Genomic DNA, 20051 nt, shown 5'->3' on the forward strand with positions numbered 1-20051 from the left:
CGTGAAGTCGAGCATCGCAACAGGGTCCTTTGACACTTAAATCAGCAAGCTTGGAAGGCATTCAGTTTTCTCATCCAACGCTCGGCAGGTGAAATTCCCACAGCCAGAGGACTGCGCAGATCAAAACACAGAAAGAAATACTGACGGGAGCAGGGAAGGGTCGTCAGTCTCGGTACTGTGGACACTCGGGACCACATGGATCTCTGTGATGGGTCCCCGACACCCTGGAGGATGTTGAACAACATCCCTGGTCTCCACCCACTGGGTGTCAGGAGCCAACATCTTCCTCAAAGGTCTCCAGACATGATCAAATGTCCCCTGGGGAAGGCTGGTTACACACGTTCAGTGCCACTCTGCTCATGGAAGGGCCTACAATTCCTAAAGTCCATGAGCAACTGCAGGGTCTTGGTGAAGCAACCACAACTTAGTAATAAAGTGTGAGTCACTTCAATCGTGTCTGACTCTTTGCGACCCCATGGACTGTAGCCCGCCGGGTTCCTCTGTCCATGGGGATTCTCCAGGCAAGGATACTGGAATGGGGTTGTCATGCCCTCCTCCAAGGGGATCCTCTTGACCCCAGGATAGAACCCGTCTCCTACCCTGCAGTCGGACTCTCTACCATCTGAGCCGCCAGGGGAACCACAATGTGGATGCTGTCTTAAGCTCGCCATGGAACTCGCAGAGCTGCACGTCAGAGGCCCTCAACTCAAAGCTCATGGTTTGAGGAGAAATAAAACAGGTGTCTTTCTCGAGGTCAAGGCTGGTGCATTGCAGCCCACAGGCAGATTCACACGTTGCCCACCTTCCGTAAGGCTCAGGAGCTATCCACGGAGTCTCTGTTCCTAAATGGTTGCAAGGAAAATCAAAACAATCCTATTTTGCCACTCCTGAAATTGCGATGACACTGGAATTCTAGTGCCCATCGGCAAAGTATTACCAATGTCACTACTCAGCCACACTCGTTCATTTGTGTATGATCAGTAGCGGGTCTCACAGGGTAAAGGCAGAATAACGGAGACCTCAGGGCCCACAAAGCATCAACTATCAACATCTACTCTCTGGCCCTTGATGGAAAACGTCTGCCAACCTCGCTCTCCTGAGGATTCTCCCCTGTCTACATTAGAGCATGCCCGCCTTGTTGCTTTCCGGCCGGAAATCTTCCTGTCTGGGAACCTGAAGGTGATGCCCCAAGAATGTGGACGGATGCTCCTCGGGGATAACCCACCGGTCTCTCTGCAATGAAGAGCCAAGAAGACACCACAGCCGTCATCTGCTGTCTGTCCGTTGCTTTCCGAGGAGGCACCTGCTGAAACCAGGCTAAGTCAAATGGGAACAGACCAAGATCCACCCGGTCAAAGCTATGGTTTTTCCAGTAGTCCTGTATGAATGGGCGAGCTGGACCGTCAAGAAGGCTGAGGACCGAAGAATCGATGCTTTAGAACTGTGGGGCTGGAGAAGACTCTTGAGAGTCCCTTGGACTGCAAGGAGATCCAACCAGTCCATCCTAAGGGAGATCAGTCCTGGGTGTTCATTGGAAGGACTGATGCTGAAGCTGAAACTCCAATACTTTGGCCACCTGATGTGAAGAGCTGACTCACTGGAAAAGACCCTGATGCTAGGAACGATCGAGAGCAGGAGGAGAAGGGGACAAAAGAGGATGAGATGGTTTTTGGCATCACCGACTCAATGGATATGGGTTTGAGTGAACTCTGGGAGATGGTGAAGGACAGGGAAGCCTGGCGTGCTGCAATCCATGGGGTTGCAGAAAGTCACACAGAACTTGGCAAATGAACAACAACAGGAACAGACATGAGCCCTCACTTTCTGACGCACAGCACCCAGCGCAGAGACAAAGGGCTGTGGTTTACAGATGACTCCCAAGCTCACGGTCACAGAGGCACCAGGGGCACTGTGGTATGTGAGCAGCAATGCCTTTCCCCAGCATAATCCAAATGAACAGCCGCATGTCGAAATCGCACAGGGAATCATCAAAGGCTACACAAAATTCCAGAGTCATCTATGAAACTAAACACCAATGCCCAACTCACAGCAGGAAGTCAACGTGTGCGCTCAATTCAATTCACTCAAAGCTTGTGTGTTCCCTGAATACTGAATTCAGACTCAATCAAGACACTGGTGAGCAACAGACATTCTCTCTCCCCTCTTCCCTCTGACATTTAAACTATGACTCAATTGTGTTTTAAAAATACTGACTGATGGCGCAGCCACTTTGAAGAAGTTGGGATGACTCTTCCAAACGTTAAACAGAGTTACCATATGACCGAGCAATTCTCCTCTCAGGTATATACCCAAGGGAAAATGAAGGTACATAACCAGATAAAATTTATACACGAATGTTCATGGCAGCACTATTCTGAACAACTCAATAAAAGTAAACACGACTCAAATGTCCATCAGCTGATGAATGGATAAATAGAATACAGTAGTACGTCCATACAAATGGAATATTCTTTGCCCATTAAAAGACTCATGCTACAACCCGAACATGCGATGTCACAGACTCAATTAACCTTTTCTAATTTTTTATTTTTAAAAAAACCAAACTACCCCTTCCAGATAATTAAGTAAAATTTTGAAATTCTAATATAGCTGGCCCTTGAACAAAATGGAGTTTGGGGTGAAAATCCCACACAACTGAAAATTCACTTATAACTACAGTGGGCCCTCCATATCCATGGTTCCTCATCTGTGGATTCACTCACCGACTGTGCACAGCAGTTAGGTACTTACTGGGGAAAAAAAAAAACCACGTATAAGTGGACCGGAGCAGATGACCCCAGTCAAGGGCCAACGGTACATATTTACCTTGCTACATGTTTGGTCTTAAACAAAAATACCACATAAGATTGTTCCTGTGGTTAAATTTGGGCCTATCATTTTACTTCTGATTGGTTCTTTTTAAAGCAGTACAGCAAAAAAATCTTTTGCAAACTTCTACCTTTTATGTTTTTAAAATAACAACACTCCTATCAGTGTTTTTTTTTTTTCCCATTAAAACAATTAAAGAACCAGAAAACACACAAAAAAAAGGATAAAATCAAATGCTAAAATTCCATCTTCCAAAATATTAACAGTGCTGCTTCTTGATAGAGGGTGGAGAGGGGAACCATCAGCTTTAGGTTGAGACGTGGGCTTCAACTCTGGCTTTTCATTTTTTGTTGGGGGCGGGTGTCACAAGGCTTTCGGGATCATAGTTCCCTGGCCAGGGATGGAACCCCTGCCTCCGGAAATGGAAAGTGTAGATTCCTAACCACTGGAACCACCAAGGAACTCCCGGGGCTTCCATTCTTGATGTCTGTGCATCTATGATTGTTCGGTTTGCTCCTCTGGGTACACCTTATCATCTCACTAGATCTACTGATAGTAAGCTACATGTTTTTCTAATAACTCTCAAGGTTAAGTAGGAAACCAATTTGCAGATAGACACAAATCATATTAAGAAACTAACAAAGCAAAGAATTAAGATACAGGAGCCAAATAAGATACAGACTCATGCCCTCAATTATAATCAATTTTGGTGCTTAATTTTAATTCATAATGCTGATGAGAGGGGCTGATTTTAGAAGGTGTCATCTGCTCCTGGTAAGACCTAGAAAAGTTTAAAATAGCTGGTTCCGTATTCAGCTTCATCTTCAGTTCAGTACAGTCGTATCCAACTCTTTGTGACCCCATAGACTACAGCACGCCAGGCTTCCCTGTCCATCACCAACTCCCAGAGCTTGCTCAAACTCATGTCCATCGAGTCGGTGAGGCCATCCAACCATCTCATCCTCTGTTGTCCCCTTCTCCTCCTGCCTTCAATCTTTCCCAGCATCAGGGTCTTTCCCAATGAGTCAGTTCTTCGAATCAGGTGGCCAAAGTATTGGACTTTCAGCTTCAGCATCAGTCCTTGCAATAAATATTCAGGACTGATTTCCTTTAGAATGGACTGGTTTGATCTCCTTGTAGTCCAAGGGACTCTTAAGAGTCTTCTCCAACACCACACTTCCAAAGCACCCATTCTTTGATGCTCAGCTTTCTTTATGGTTCAACTCTCACATCCATACATGATTACTGGACACACCATAGCTTTGACTAGACGGACCTTTGTTGGCAAAGTAATGTCCCTGCTTTTTAATATGCTGTGTAGGTTGGTCATAGCTTTTCTTCCAAGGAGCAAGCGTCTTTAATTTCATGGCTGCAGTCACCATCTGCAGTGATTTTGGAGCCCAAGAAATAAAGTCTCTCACTGTTTCCACTGTTTCCCCATCTATGTGCCATGAAGTGATGGGACCAGATGCTGTGACCTTCATTTTCTGAATGTTGAGTTTTAAGCCAACTTTTTCACTCTCCTCTTTCACTTTCATCAAGAGGCTCTTTAGTTCTCTACTTTCTGCCATAAGGGTGGTGTCATCTGCATATCTAAGGTTATTGATATTTCTCCTGGCAATCTTGATTCCAGCTTGTGCTTCATCCAGCAGGGCATTTCACATGATGTACTCTGCATATAAGCTAAATAAGCAGGGTGACAACTTACAGCCTTGAGGTACTCCTTTCCCAGTTTGGAACCAGTCTGCTGTTCCATGTCCGGTTTTAACTGTCTGCGTCTTGACCTGCATACAGATTTCTCAGGAGGCAGGTATGGTGGTCTGGTATTCCCATCTCTTTAAGAATTTCCCAAAATTCTTAGAAGGCAAAAAAGCCCAATTCATCTTAAAGAATCAAGTAAGTAGCACATCATTATTTAATAATGCTTTGTCTATTACCTTCATGGAAAAGGAAATGGCAACCTACTCCAGTATTCGTGCCTGGAGAAGCCCATGGACAGAGGAGCCTGGTGGCCTACAGTCCACGGGGTAGCAAAGAGTCAGACATGACTTAGCGATTAAACAACAATTACCTCGAACTTCAGCAAGACGACCTCAGACATATATCATTTTAAAACAGAAAGTGTTCAGTTTTGGCAAAATGCAGTTGTGTCTGAAACGAATTTCAGGGAGAGAACAAAGATCAAATGCAGGGGTGTACCTTTAGGGTGACTTCATGTGTAGACCTCTGAACCAGTGGGCTCCCCAGCACCCAATCATAGGAACCGCCAAGTGTCTGCTGGGACCTGCCTGGTGAGAAACAACGAGATTGAAAAACAGGAAAAACACAAAACCAAAATAAACCTGAAAATTCTCTGGGAATTGTTCACCTTTGATCTCTCCTCTTCTACTTTTCCTTTGTGATCTCAAACACATGTTACTGTTTCACACCCTCTGTCTTCAACTTTTACACAAACTATGTACTTTTATTTGCAATGTAAAAAAGGAAGTAATTAAAACCAGCCATCAGCATTATGGTACGTGCAGAGATTTACAAGGAAAACGTCTCAAAATAAGTAACATTGGTTTTAGCACAGACAACGGTTCTGCTATCATTCAATGATAATGAACGCCCACTTGAAACATCTCTGTTTTAGGGAGTGTATCATATACAATCAATAAATTACACTGTATACATCCTAAAGAGAAGAAAGACGCTTCACAGAAAGTTTATAAAGAGTGCTTGGGCCAGTGTTACAATAATCACGCCATGCATGTTTCTGCGCAGACATTCACTCATTTACGAGACAGGGAAACATTAGAATCTTGGCGCCCACCCCCCCCCCTGCTTCTTTCGGCTTCCTAAAATAAAGCAAGGAAGCACTGACTACTAGGTCTCAAGTTTTCCTCTATTATTCTCCTACATTTCCATTTCAGAGCAGTTCTGTATTTGCACAGATTTCTAAAGAAGCCAGGGGTATATCTCACAAGATAATCCTTCATATCACAAGCTTGCTTTTTTCAGTCAATATAAATACAAAGCAGTCAACCAGCATCTATTTAAGGATATGTACCTCCTTCCTTACAAAATGTCTTTGGTTGTGAGTGAGTCCAGGCTCCTACAGGGTTTAAATTATCCACATGCTCAAAAACTAACGAAATTACATGACTACCACTTTCTGTAAATTCTTGTTCAATAGTCTTAAGTGATATAAAAAGGTGCCAGGTTTAATGTAATTCAAATTCAGAAGCAGGGCTATGAATGAAGCTGTTTCTTATTAGTGAATTAATCAGAACCTCTTGAAACGTTTTTAAGGAAATTATTCCCACTGAGGTATGTTTATAGTTACACTGTTCAAAGAAAGGAGATTAAAAAGATTCTATAAGCAGGTTCACAGGCTGTTAAGTTTCATTACAAGTACATTTTTAAAACATCATAAGGATCTGTAAGATGAAAGTAATAACCAGAACAACTGAAAGAAAATCTACCACTGAAGGAAAATAAGATTTAAACAGAACTCTACAGTTGTTTGAACAGACATTTAAGGGCATTAGACTGAAGCAGGGACAAGGGAATATGGAGTTTTCTTATAAAATAAAAATGCATTTCATTATGAAATAAATTCTGTAGCAGAGATGAAACAGGACAATACTCCTGAGACTAACCTGATGCAGAAAGCAACTATTTTCAGGACTGTGTTGTAAACCCAAAATAGCCTTCTGATGAGACTGCTAAATACTATAAACTATCAAAATATGAGCAGATGTCACCACAATAAGCCCCAAATTGCTTGAAAATTAAAACATTAAGATCCACAATAATTCAATTAGGCAATTAATATATAAACAGCTCTTATTACAAGCTGTTCAGAAAAAAAGAAAAAAAGCCTCAGTATTTAGTTTGGACCTATTCTTTGGTCCAAAACAGATGGTAACTCACAAATTGAAGGTTATCTTTGATATAAGTTGTTAAATTCAATAAGAGTAATTAACATCATCTGTGTGTTATAAACACACAAAACATGTGAAATATGACTTTGGTTAATGACTTTCTGGTTATACAACATGACAATTAATTAGTTTACTGCTAAAAAATAAGAAGTTAAAGTGAGAAATCTGACCTTCCAATACCTTGTCATTTCTGATTTTCCCATTATGAACAACCAAAGAGAACCACTATCCATAAACCGTGCTGGCAAGAATTTATGGAACTGAAAAATATTTGTGGGATATGCAAATGATTTTAACAAATGCAATATATTCCTTAATTCTCAAAGGTAAACATAAATCGAATCTGACAGTGTGAGTCCCTCAGTCACATCCAATTCTTAGTGACCCCATGGACTGTAGCCCACCAAGCTCCGCTGTCCATGGAATTCTCCAGGTAAGAACACTGAAGTGGGCTGCCATTCCCATCTTGGATTTGAGAAGGGAATGAATTGAATTGGATTGATTCCACTGAATCAGCTGAATTGAACTGGATTCCATTCAATCCCAGGGGATCTTCCCGACCCAGGGATTGAACCCGGGTCTCCTGCATCGTAGACAGATTCTTTACCAACTGAGCCAAGTTACCCGTAATAAAAACACGGAAGCACCATGGCACGTCCACAGTGGTAACACAGGTGCTTTCAACCAGGGGTGGGCTGTGTCCTCTGCCCCAGGGGACTCTAGGATATCAGGCAATGTCTGGAAACATTTTTTGGTTGTCCCAACTGGAGGAGGGAAGCTATTGGCATAGCATTATGCATCTACAACTCACAGAACAGTCTTCCACACAGTAGACGGATCAGGCCCCCAAATGCTTATAATATCCAGAAACTATATTTTAATGGGACAGACTTTAGTGTTAGGTAGGTTAGAGTAGGGAAACAAGAGTCCAAGATGGTAGTCAAGAGGAAGGGATGACTAGAAGAACCATGTGCAGGGCACAGGAAAGGACAAAGACCATGAAAAGAAAAACTTGAGGCCTGGAGTAAGAACCTCTTGGGGGGAAGAAGCCTAACACGGCCCTCTCCCTGACTGGCCTGACCATACACCCTAATTGCATTCCCTTCCCTGACTGGTTGCAGACACAAGCCCTATTCTGCAAGGGGAAATAGCCAACGGAGCCCGAGGAACCGCCAAGGGGAAGAGAAAAACGTATACAAAGGGAAACCGAAAAATGAGACCAGACCACTCCAACGGGTGTGGGTCCACTCTCCTGTCTGAAGACTGTCCTGCCTGTGGCTTGCTTAATAAATCCTGCCTGCTTGAGCTGTGTCGGTCTGTCGTTTTAATTCTTTCCTACGAAGAGACAAGAATGGAGGGGAAAAAACCTACTCGACAGGAGACTCACCAAGCAGACACTTCTCTTCATGACTTCTGCCTTATTCTTACTGTGCAATATTAGAAGGAACGCTTTCACATGGGCCTTAGACTCAGAAAGGAATACCTAGGGGACACTTTAGCCTAGATTGTCACAATCTAAAATGGGTTACCGAGGTCAACTATGGATTCTGTATAGAGAAAATGGTTCACTAAGAGACACAAAAACATCAGATATCCAACTGCAAAATAATTCAGGGCATTCAGTGAATTAAGAGCATGAGAATAACAATGAATTCTGATAACATTCATTACAGGGGGCACATCTCCTGGTAAGCGAACTACGACCCCACATGCTTCGAAGCATAGCCAAAAAAAAAAAAAAAAAAAAAATTGTGATAAAGAAAAAATATTTAAGAGCAATGAAGCAAAATAATAACTATTACAGAGAGAAAGTCTCTGGAATAGGAATAGCAAAACATGCAAGGTTCAGCAGATAATCCCATCACTTAATGAGGTACAAATGAAAGCAAGAAGAAACTACATCATTCATGTGAAAGAATATCCCTGTTTGCAAAAAAAATTTAAAAAGAAAGAAAAATGGCTTTAACAAAATAAAGTTGAAATTTGAGTGGAAGGGCTTGAAAATCAAGTATAAAAGATTATAAGAGAGGAAGTTTATAGGCTTATCCTTTCCTGTAAATACACATAACGTGTAAACGCTTTCTATAATAAAGAGTCCTGCAAAAAGTTTAGCAAAATGTTGAAAATTTCTGATGTTTTGCAATGAATACTTGGAAGTCCATTATTCTTTTCATTTCTTAGTATGTTTGAAATCTGCCAAAGGGTTGTTTTTTTTTTTTAAATTCACATAAAAAGATCTGTGAACTTATTGATTTGCCCTTGTTATTTATGAGGCTGTAAGCTACTTTGAAAGCAAGAACAGTGCCTTATACCATCTCTTTGTACTTCACGGTGGCTAAAGTACTCCTCTGCATTCAGGGATAAACAGCTCATCAGGGTATGTTGAAATGTTAAAAACAAAATGTCTTTTTTGGGGGGAGCTAGATACAGTTAAGTGCCTTCTAGCTCTGAGATTCCATGGTATTAAGTTTCAATTTATCTGCTTATGCTTAACTCTTAACTCACCAAGATACTACAAATTACCTGGCCAGGTGATCAAGTCAGGTGTTAATAAGTCTTTTCCAAAACACAGGTGAAGAGATTCCAGGCTTGGCTTGTTTTTTTTTTCAATCACAAACCAGCAAATTAAAGAGAGAAGGAAGCAACCTTTGCAATACTGTCAGGGGTCTCACACCCTGATTTCAAGCAGTTTATGTCTGAGTTCCCTCCAATGTTCACTTAAACATCCATGATTAACGAGAAAGTAGAAAAGAGCCTCCTCCCAGAGGAAAGGACCAGGGAACTGGAGCTTTGAGAAAAGACTAACATGCGAGTTGACCGCTACACTGGAAAAATAAGAGGAAAGATGAAGTGAACTCACAAGATTTTTTGCACAAGGAAACCATAAATGAAACAGAAAGACAACCTACAGGCTGGGCTGCAGTTCAACAGGGCTCAGTTTCCAAAACACATGAACAGCTCATACAACTCAATAACAGAAAAGCAAACAACTCCACCAAAAAGTTGGCAGAAAACCAAAGTAGATGGTCCTCCAAAGACACACAAATAGCCAATGAGCACATGAGAAGATGCTCGAAGCTGCTGATCATTGGACAAACTCAAATCAAAACTACAATGATGCATCACCGCACACAGGTCCACATGGCCGCCATCAAAGTCTACGGATAGAAAGTGCTGGAGAGGGTGTGCAGAAAAGGGAACTCTCGTACCCTGTTGGCAGAAACGCATTTGGTATGGCCCCTGTGAAGAATGGTATGCTGCTGCTGCTAAATCGCTTCAATCGTGTCCAGCTCTGTGCGACCCCACAGACGGCAGCCCACCATGCTCCCCCGTCCCTGGGATTCTCCAGGCAAGAGCACTGGAGTGGGTTGCCATTTCCTTCTCCAATGCATGAAAAGTGAAAGCGAAGTGGCTCAGTCGTGTCCGACTCTGTGTGACCCCATGGACTGCGGCCTATCAGGCTCCTCCGCCCATGGAATTTTCCAGGCAAGAGTACTGGAATGGGGTGCCTTTTCCAGAAGAATGATATGGACGCCCCTTAAAAAAACTCAAAGCAGAATCGCCATAGGAGTCAGAAATCCCACTCCTGGGTATGCTGCTGCTGCTGCTAACTCGCTCCAGTCCTGTCCGACTCTGTGTGACCCCACAGACGGCAGCCTGGGTATATAGTTAGAGAAAAGCCTAATTCTAAGAGATACATGCACCCAAATATTCACAGCAGCACTCTGCACAGTAGCTAGGACGCGGAAGCAGCCTGAATGTTCACTGACAGACAGGACGGTAACGGTGTGGGATGTTGTTGTTTAGTCGATAAGTCGTGTCTGACTCTTCTGTGCCCCTGTGGACTGTAGCCCACCAGGCTCCTTTGTCCATGGGATTCTCCAGGCAAGAATACTGGAGTGCGTTGCCATTTCTTCCTGCAAGGGGTCTTTCTGACCCGGGCATCAAATCCACATCACCAGCATTTGCAGGTGGATTCTTTACCCATGAGCCACCTGGGAAGCCCCAAAGGTGTGGTGTGTGTATATATATATATTTGTGTGTGTGCAACTCAGTTTTGTCTAACTCTTTGCAACCCCATACACTGGGGTAGCCTGCCAGGCTCCTCTGTCCATGGGATTCTCCAGGCAAGAATATGATAGTGGGTTGCCATGCCCTTTTCTGATATATCCATATCCATCTATACATATATATACATATAATGGAATATTACTCAGACATAAAAAAAGGATGAAACAATACTACTTTCAACAACCTGGATAGACCCAGAGATTATTGTATGAAGTCAGACAAAGGCAAACTCATCACTTCTATGTAGAACTTAAAATATGACACAAACGAGCTGCGTTACAAACCAGAAAGACTCACAGACACAGAAAACAGATTTATGGTTACCAAAGGAGATTGGGGAGGGGATAAGCTAGGACTTTAGGACTAGCAGACACATGCTACTATATAAAAAACAGATAAAAAACAAGGTCTTTCCGTGAAGTAAGGGAACCACAGTTAATATCATATAATAAGCTATAATGAACAAGAACACTAACCATAAAACCGGTTTATACATAGTTGCATCTACTGCGGATCTAAGTGCCTTAAAGTTATGTAATCCTGCTAATAAATAATGACAGAATTCTTCCTACCAGAATGTCACAACATGTTTTCAACGAGGAGCGCAGGTACCGCCAGGAGCAGTGTCAGACCAGGGGTTCACACACAGCAAATCATCACTTTCTTGCCATGAAGCCTTCCTGGCTCTGAGCTGCAGGCAGCAGAAATTTTCTGCATCACTGTCCGTCTCTAGGGCCTTCCCTGGTGGCTCAGCTGGTAAAGAATCCGCCTGCGATGCGGGAGACCTGGGTTCCATCCCTGGGCTGGGAAGACTTCCTGGAGAAGGGAACGGCTACCCACTTCAGTATTCTGCCCTGGAGAATTCCATAGACTGCATAGTCCATGGGGTCGCAAAGAGTCGGACACAACTGAGTGACTTTCACTTTCACTTTCCTTCTCCAGCTTGTCTGTGTACCTAGGTATTCCCCTAGAAAACGACACTCTGTGCTCAGTATGTAACTCTGCCAAACTTCGACTTTTCAGACACACGCTGAGATGTTCCTGACGACTTCCTGACAGACTGTGAATACACCAGTTGTCAGACACGCTAATAAACTCCTGCTGGAGGACTACAGATTCCCCAAAAGAAATATAAAACCAGCGCGCATTTCTCTAGACTCTGCAAGGCTACAAGCTAAAGATGACAGCGCTTGACGAAAATGAATGCAAGTATGCCAAGGTGGTAATGACTTACAAAAATAAACTCTACTTTTAATATATAATAGTGTCAAGAAGTAGGGCAGTTCTACATGAGCCTTTACCCGCTGGGAATTAAAATCAGGCCATGATCCATCCTCACTGCTCTTTTCACTCACCGAACTAGGAACATGGGTACCGTGAGGTGAGAGGTCACAGTGCATTAATCAGTTCCAAGGTGATGGCACCCCACTCCAGTACTCTTGCCTGGAAAATCCCATGGACAGAGGAGCCTGGTAGGCTGCGGTCCATGGGGTCGCGAAGAGCCGGACACGACTGAGCGACTTCCCTTTCACTTTTCACTTTCATGCATTGGAGAAGGCAATGGCAACCCACTCCAGTGTTCTTGCCTGGAGAATCCCAGGGACGGGGGAGCCTGGTGGGCTGCCATCTATGGGGTCGCACAGAGTCGGACACGACTGAGGCGACTTAGCAGCAGCAGCATTTCCTATCATCGCATTCCTCTTTGAAAACCATTCATTTTTGGAACACTCTTTATTTAGCTGGATTAGTTATTTTTTGTCACTATACTAGAAGGGTACCCAATTCTCTTTATACGTAAACTGGCAGAGAAGAGAAAAGGGATCCGTTGTCTGTTAAGAGTTCTATTTACGACACACACAAAACGATTCTGTGTTGTTTCGTTCATGATAAACACTAATTATGTGCATGAATTTCAAGGGGAAGAAAAGGGAAGGAGGGGAGAGGAAGGAAGGAGGAGGGGAAGGAAGGATTGGGAAGGAAGGGGGAGGAAGGGGAAGGAAAGGAGAGGAAGGGGAAGGGGAAGGAAGGCAGAGGAAGGAAGGGGAAGGAATTGGAAGGAAGGAAGGGGAAGGGAGAGGATGGAAGGGGAAGGAAGGGGGAAGCTCAGTGTTTTGTATCCTCGATTAAAAGGCCCAAGGAGCAGGCATTTCAACAAAGGCACCCTATACACACGGAGTGCATCTCACATGCAGAGTTAGCAGGAGTAAGGCTGCAGGATCCTTCAACAGGGGATGTACTTGTATGGCTCTATTATTTCTCTAACTAGGCTACTCTGCTGACAATCCTCCCCTTTTCTGAAACTGAGTTTAAAAACTGGGAGATATTCAGGATATGATGACCGAAGAGGGAAAAGTTCTAGACTGGTAAAGCAAGGGTGAGCACACTTTCTCTGCATGAATCTTGGACCCTTGACAGCCAAACTGAGTCTGCTACAACTGCTCACGCCTGCTTTAGCTGAAAAACAGCTGCAAATGGTACATAAATGGGTGCTGGGTGTGTTTCAACACAACTTTAAAAAAAATAGACTGCAGGTGGGGTTGGCCTATAGGTAGGAGTCTGCCGATCCCCGCCTGAAGGCAGTATCAGTGAAAATCACTCAGTCGTGCCTGACTCTGCAACCCCATGGCCTACGCACTCCATGATATTCTCCAGGCCAGAATACTGGAGTGGGTGGCCTTTCCCTTCTCCAGCGGATCTTCCCAACCTGGGAATCAAACCGGGGTCTCCTGGATTGCAGGCAGATTCTTCACCCTCTGAGCTCTCAGGGAAGCCCAAGGCAATATCATGTTCATTTTATTAAGGTGTGTACTCCAAACTTCTTGTGTACATGTCTGCAGTCACTTCAGTCGGATCCAACTCCTTGCGACCCCATCGACTGCAGCCCACCAGGCTCCTCTGTCCATGGGATTCTCCAGGCAAGAACACTGGAGTGGGGTGCCATGCCGTCCTCCAGGGGATCTTCCCAACGCTGGGATCGAACCTGCGTCTCTTATGTCTGCTGCACTGGCAGATGGGTTCTTTACCACTAGTGCCCCCTGGGAAGACGACCCGTATTACCTTAAAACAGACAACCTTCTAATATCCTCAGGGGGACTTTAGACAATTAACATATGACAGAAGCGGTCTATTTGAGAAGTAAAACGAGTCTCTGCCTGGTTTCTGGGAATGACCACAGTGGAGGGGGTGCCGTTGGACTAAGGGGTGGATTTCAGGCCAGGTTCTCGGTCTCTGGGACACACACACACACAGAGACACAGAGACACAGACACACACACAGACACACACAGACACACACACACAGACACACACACCCACCCACACCCCCCACACCCCCCGCCATGGGCAGCCTTCAGGACACTACTGCAAATGCCCTTCTAGGTTAAGAGGATGCTCTCAGAACCCAAGTGCAAAGTCTCATGAAACTTCCCAGTTCTTTCATGGATCGCCCAAGTGTGAAGCTGAACAGAATAAATCTCATCAGTGTGGAGATGACATCTCTCTTTTTCTCTTCTCCTCGTTAAACACGATTTTTAACAGGTTTCGTTTTTAGATTAGTTTTAGATTTCCAGTGAAAGTGACAGGAAGGTACCCAGGTTTCCTGTATACGGTTTGCCCCTCCACAAGCTCAATTTACCTCATTATCTAGGTCCCCCACCAAAGGGTCCATCTGCTACAACAGATGGACCTACACTGACATTATCACCTGAAGCCCATCGTTTATATCAGGCTGTGGCACCTTCTATGGGTTTTGACAAATGACATAAACACACCTAAGCCTCCCAGGTGGTGCTAATTGTAAAGAACCTTCCCCCTTCAATGCAGGAGACGTAAGAGACGCAGGTTCAATCCCTGGGCCAGGAAGATTCCCCCGGAGAAGGGCACGGCAACCCACTCCAGTATTCTTGCCTGGAGAAGCCCATGGACAGAGGAGCCTGGTGGGCTACAGCCCATGGGGTCGCAAGGAGTCAAGCACGACTGAGCGACTTTCACTCACTCACTCAAGAAAACCGAGGCTTAGCGGACTGATGGGGCCGAAAGAAGTCGGACGTGACCGAAGCGACTTAGTACACACGTGCGCACGTGTCCACCACTATACCACCATCAGGAATACTTTCACGGCCCGAAAAGTTCTCTGTGCTCCAGGGGGCTCGTCTCCGCACTGAAGATGATGTTGCAAAGACTCGGACACAACTGAGTGACTGAAGTGAACTGAACTAATATTCCACTGTCTAGATGCAACATTCAAATATTTATCCATTCACGTATAAAAGGACATCACAGTTTCTCCCAAGTTTTGGCAATGATGAATCAAAGCTCTATAAACATATGTGTGCAGGTTTTTCCTTTGGGTTATGAAGAAAGAAATGCCAGTAAAATGATATTAAGTAAGGACTTGCCTGGTGGTCCAGTGGTTAAGTCTCCATGCTCTCATTGCAGGGGGCCTGGGCTCGATCCCTGGTCAAGGAATTAGATCCAACATATGCAACTAACGATTCTGGATGCAGCAATGAAGCCTAAAGACCCACAGTGTTGCAACTAAGACCTGGGCAGCCAAATAAATCCACATATGTTTAAAAGAATTATCTAATTAACAGATGTTCATGGGAAAGACTTAAAGAGGTTCTCAGTTGTGGGCAACTGTGTGCCCGTAGGGTCATCAGTCGATGTCCGGAGATATCTATCACTGCCACAACTCTGGGGAGGGTCTCCGGCATGGAAGGGGCAGAGGCCAGACAAGACATTCCCACATGAGAAAGGATTCTTGGGTCCTACATGTAACTAGTGCTGAGGTTGAGAAACCCTGCTGTTGCTGTTCAGACACTCAGTCCTCTCTTGACTCTTTGCCACCCCGTGGACTGTAGCCCGCCAGGCTCCTCTGTCCGTGGGATTCTCCAGGCAAGAGTACTGGAGTGGGTTGCCACGCCTTCCTCCAGGGGATCTTCCCGACCTGGGGATCGAACCCATGTCTCTTACGTCTCCTGTACTGCCAGGCAGGTTCTTTATCACTAGCGCCACCAGGGAAGCCCTGAGGAACCCTGGTATGAGGATAAAATGGTAACTCTCCCTAGGTCCACTCAGTCTCACCTCAGAGATCGCCTCTACTTCCCAGCTTCCCCTACAGTCTACAAGTGCCCACCGTGTGGCACTCTGCCTTTTAACACAAATGTGCTCTGCTACCTATCCTTGAATTTGAGTCATGAGAGGTGCGTGTCACCGGTTTTCATCTCAGTACCTGCCTACACAAAATAACTCGTCGTCCACCTGTTCTCGCAGGAAGTATACATTTTATCAGGTCCCTTTAGGTCCATGATATAGCTTAACCATGACATCAATCCTTTCGTTATTCCCACTGTCTGGCTGAAAAAGGCCAAGTTCTAGAGAGTTTAAGTGAACGGAATGGTCCAGACTGGTTTCACAGCTAGGAAATGGTCAAATTTGTTTGCTGTTGTTCAGATGCTCGGTTGTGTCTGATTCCTTGCGACCTCATGGGCTGCCGCACTCCAAGCGTCCGTGTCCATCATCAACTCCCGGGGTTTACTCAGACTCATGTCCACTGAGTTGGTGATGCCTTCCAACCATCTCATCCTCTGTCGTCCCCTCATCCTCTTGCCCTCAATCTTTCCCAGCATCAGGGTCTTTTCAAATGAGTTGGCTCTTTGCATCACGTGGCCAAATTACCAGAGCTTCAGCATCAGTACTTTCAATGAATACTTAGAAATGATTTCCTTTAGGATGGACTGGTTGGATCTCCCTGCAGTCCAAGGGACTCTCAAGAGTCTTCTCCAACACCACAGTTCAAAACCATCCATTCTTTGGCGCTCAGCTTTATGGTCTAAATCTCACATACATACATGACTACTGGAAAAACCATAGCTTTGACTAGATGGACCTTTGTTGGCAAAGTAATGTTTTTGCTTTTTAATGTTCTGTCTAGGTTGGTCATAGCTTATCTTCCAATGAGCAAGCATTTTTTCATTTCATGGCTGCAGTCACCATCTGCAATGATTTTGTAGCCCAAGAAAATAAAGTCTGTCACTGTTTCCATTGTTTCTCCATCTATTTGCCATGCAGTGATGGGACTGGAAGCCATGATCTTAGTTTTTTGAAGGTTGAATTTTAAGCCAGCTTTTCCACTCTCCTCTTTCACTTTCATCAAAAGGCTCTTTAGTTCCTCTTTGCTTTCTGCCATAAGGGTGGTGTCATCTGCCTACCTGAGGTTATTGATATTTCTCCTGGCAATCTTGATTCCAGCTTGTGCTTCATCCAGCCCAGCGTTTCTCATGATGTTCTCTGCATGTAAGTCAAATATGCAGGGTGACCATATACAGCCTTGATGTGCTCCTCTCCCAAAATGGAACCAGTCCGTTGTTGCAAGTCCTGTTCAACCTGTCCGGTTCTTGACCTGCATACAGATATCTCAGAAGGCAGGTAAGGTGGTCTGGTATTCCGATCTCTTTAAGAATTTCCCATAGTTAACCGTGATCCACACAGTCAAAGGCTTCAGTGTGGTCAATGAAACAAAAGTAGATGTTTTCCTGGAATTATCTTGCTTTTTTTAATTATCCAACAGATATTGGCAATTGGATCTCACACTCCTGAGCTGGTCTGAAATGTATTTGGTCATCTGCACTGTGTGTATACGTGTGTTAGTTGCTTAGTCGTTTCTGACTCTTTGTGACCCCATGGACTGTAGCCCACCAGGCTCCTCCATCCATGGGACTCTCCAGGCAAGAACACTGGAGTGGGTAGCCATTCACTTCTCCAGGGGATCTACACGACTCAGGGATCGAACCGGGGTCTCCTGCACCGCAGGCAGATTCTTCACCACCTGAGTCACCAGGGAAGCCCTCATTTGCACTTTATCTACAAGCAACTACGCTATATTCAGTTTTGGATTTTCTGTTTTTTTTTTTTTTTTTTTTTTCTTCACCCGACTGCCTTCCAAGTTTCCGCAGTTAGCCTTGACATCTAGAAGATCAAAGCCAGAATGGGAGTGAGTCATCCTGGGGCTTAGCATTCCGTTCACGTGTGCATCTCTCCCATGGAGTCAACAGCGAATGTCTTATTTATAGCAATTGTTTATTTATAGATGAGCAGGATGACCAAGAGCACCCTCACCCCTACCGAGAAAGCAGCAGCGTGTGCAGCTGGACGAGGAAAGGCAAGTGCGGAAAAAGGCGGTTCCTTCCTGATTCGTGGAATGCAGTTCTTTGGAGATAAAACACACCCTATTTGTCATTAAAATTCTTCGTCTCTGAGTGCGTCTGCCTTCAAGATGTTAACGCTTCTCTTGTTCCATCACTGGTACTGGAGACTTGTGAAATCACAAGCAACCATTATTATTAATGTCATGACTGGGGACTTGCCTGGGAGTTTAGTGGTTAAGACAAGATACTTTCACTGCAAGGGGCATGAGTCTGAGCCCTAACTGGGGGACTAAGATACTGAATGCCTCGAGGTGAAGCCAAAATGCACACAGACATATATATACACATGTACACACACACTGATGACTGTAAAATCATAGCTAAATATGTACAATGTGCATTCTTACATCAGGCCTCATGTCATGCAACTACAGCTATTGAATATGGATTTTCCAAACCAGAAAATGAGAGCTGGGAATTCCCTGGGCTCTGTGCTTTCAATGTCAAGGGTCTGGGTTTGATTCCTGGTCGGGTAATTAAGATCTCATAAGCCCTTGTGGTGCAGTGAAACAAAAAGACAAAAAAGTCACCCACCACTTTTTTAAAGTCTTTTTGATTTTGTTACAGTATCATCTCTGCTTTATGTTTTGGGTTTTTAGGCCTGCGGGGTCTTAAGCTTCCCTGACCAGGGATCGAATCCACACCTGCTATATTGGAAGGCAAAGTCTCAATCACTGGATCTCCAGGGAAGTCCCGGCCTACCTTTTTTAGAATTCTGATTCCTCACTGCCCTTTCTTCCTACGTGAAGGCTGCTAACCAGAACAGACTCACGTTTGGGTGCCAGTCAGTCAGTTCTCCAAAGCTATGGACAAAGAGGACACATGGGTTGGTCTGTCTCTGATAAGATGACTAAAACAGTTTGAGAGTTTGTTTCTTTCTAGCTTTCATGAGACAAGTTTGTCTTCACATGAGGCAGTTTCTAGTATGGGCTCCAATATCACTGAGGATGGCGACTGTAGTCATGAAACTAAAAGACACTTGCTCCTTGGGAGAAAAGCTATGACCAACCCAGAGAGTGGATTCAAAAGCAGAGACATCACTTTGTTGACAAAGGTCCGTCTAGTCAAAGCTAAGGTTTTTCCAGTGGTCATGTATGGATGTGAGAGCTGGACCATAAAGAAGACTGAGCGCCAAAGAATGGATGCTTTGGAACTGTGGTATTGAAGAAGATGCTTGAGAGTCCCTTGGACTGCAAGGAGATCCAACCAGTCCATCCTAAAGGAAACTGGTCCTGAATATTCCTAAGAAAAACTGATGCTGAAGCTCAGATACTCTGTCCATCTGATGTGAAGAACCAACTCATTTGAAAACATCCTGATGCTGGGAAAGACTGAGGGCAGGAGGAGAAGGGGATGACCGAGGATGAGATGGATGGATGGCATCACTGACTTGAGTTCCGGGAAATGGTGATGGACAGGGAGGCCTGGTGTGCTGCAGACACGACCGAGCGACTGAACAACGGACAATAGCAAGTATGCGATTATTTGGACAAACACTTGAGACAATTCGTTTGAAGCAAGACCAAGAAATCCTCCCTCCTTAAGTAAAGCATCCTGTTTCAAAGCAATCTGACATAAATTCTGCGAGGCAGGTACCACCTCTGTAAGCTGATGGCGTGTGCCACCAAACGACAGCACACCTCACGGATTGAGGAGACACTGCAGAAGTTGGCATTACAAACGTCAAAAGAGACTTGTGGTCTCCTGTAGTTTCAGAGGGCGACTGACTCGAGACAGCAAAAAATGACACGCAGTTTAACGCCAGAAAAAAAAGAACGCACAATTTCATGAATATCCACGGGTCAACAAGCCCTGCTTGGCTGGCACTCAGAATTCCCAGATTCATCCCAGAGTATGATGGTCCCCACTGGCTTTCCAGGGTGGGCTTGGGACGAGGAAGTCACATAAAATAGAGAGAATGCCACCCTGGGTGATCAGGGGTCAAAGGTGCATGTGTAGGACAGGGCTACAGGACATGTGCATCACGCTTCAAGTCTCCGTGGACTCCATCATC

The 20051-nt window shown here is 44.7% G+C and overlaps 1 protein-coding gene across 6 annotated transcripts in view; it reads right to left on the bottom strand.

Annotated features, from left to right (window-relative positions):
- Positions 1-20051, bottom strand: part of TBL1X (transducin beta like 1 X-linked) — a 153922-nt gene that overhangs the window by 68265 nt on the left and 65606 nt on the right. For 3 of the 6 annotated variants that reach the window (XM_040266493.1, XM_040266491.1, XM_040266494.1), the window contains one exon: positions 5029-5117. The gene's annotated coding sequence lies outside the window, so the exon portion shown is untranslated. Of the gene's footprint in view, positions 1-5028; positions 5118-16964; positions 16976-20051 lie in introns of those variants that run through there. The other 3 variants (XM_040266492.1, XM_040266495.1, XM_040266496.1) reach the window with 2 other exon arrangements.

This window comes from Oryx dammah, unplaced genomic scaffold (assembly GCF_014754425.2).
Source record: "Oryx dammah isolate SB20612 unplaced genomic scaffold, SCBI_Odam_1.1 HiC_scaffold_23, whole genome shotgun sequence".
Lineage (NCBI taxonomy): Eukaryota > Metazoa > Chordata > Mammalia > Artiodactyla > Bovidae > Oryx > Oryx dammah.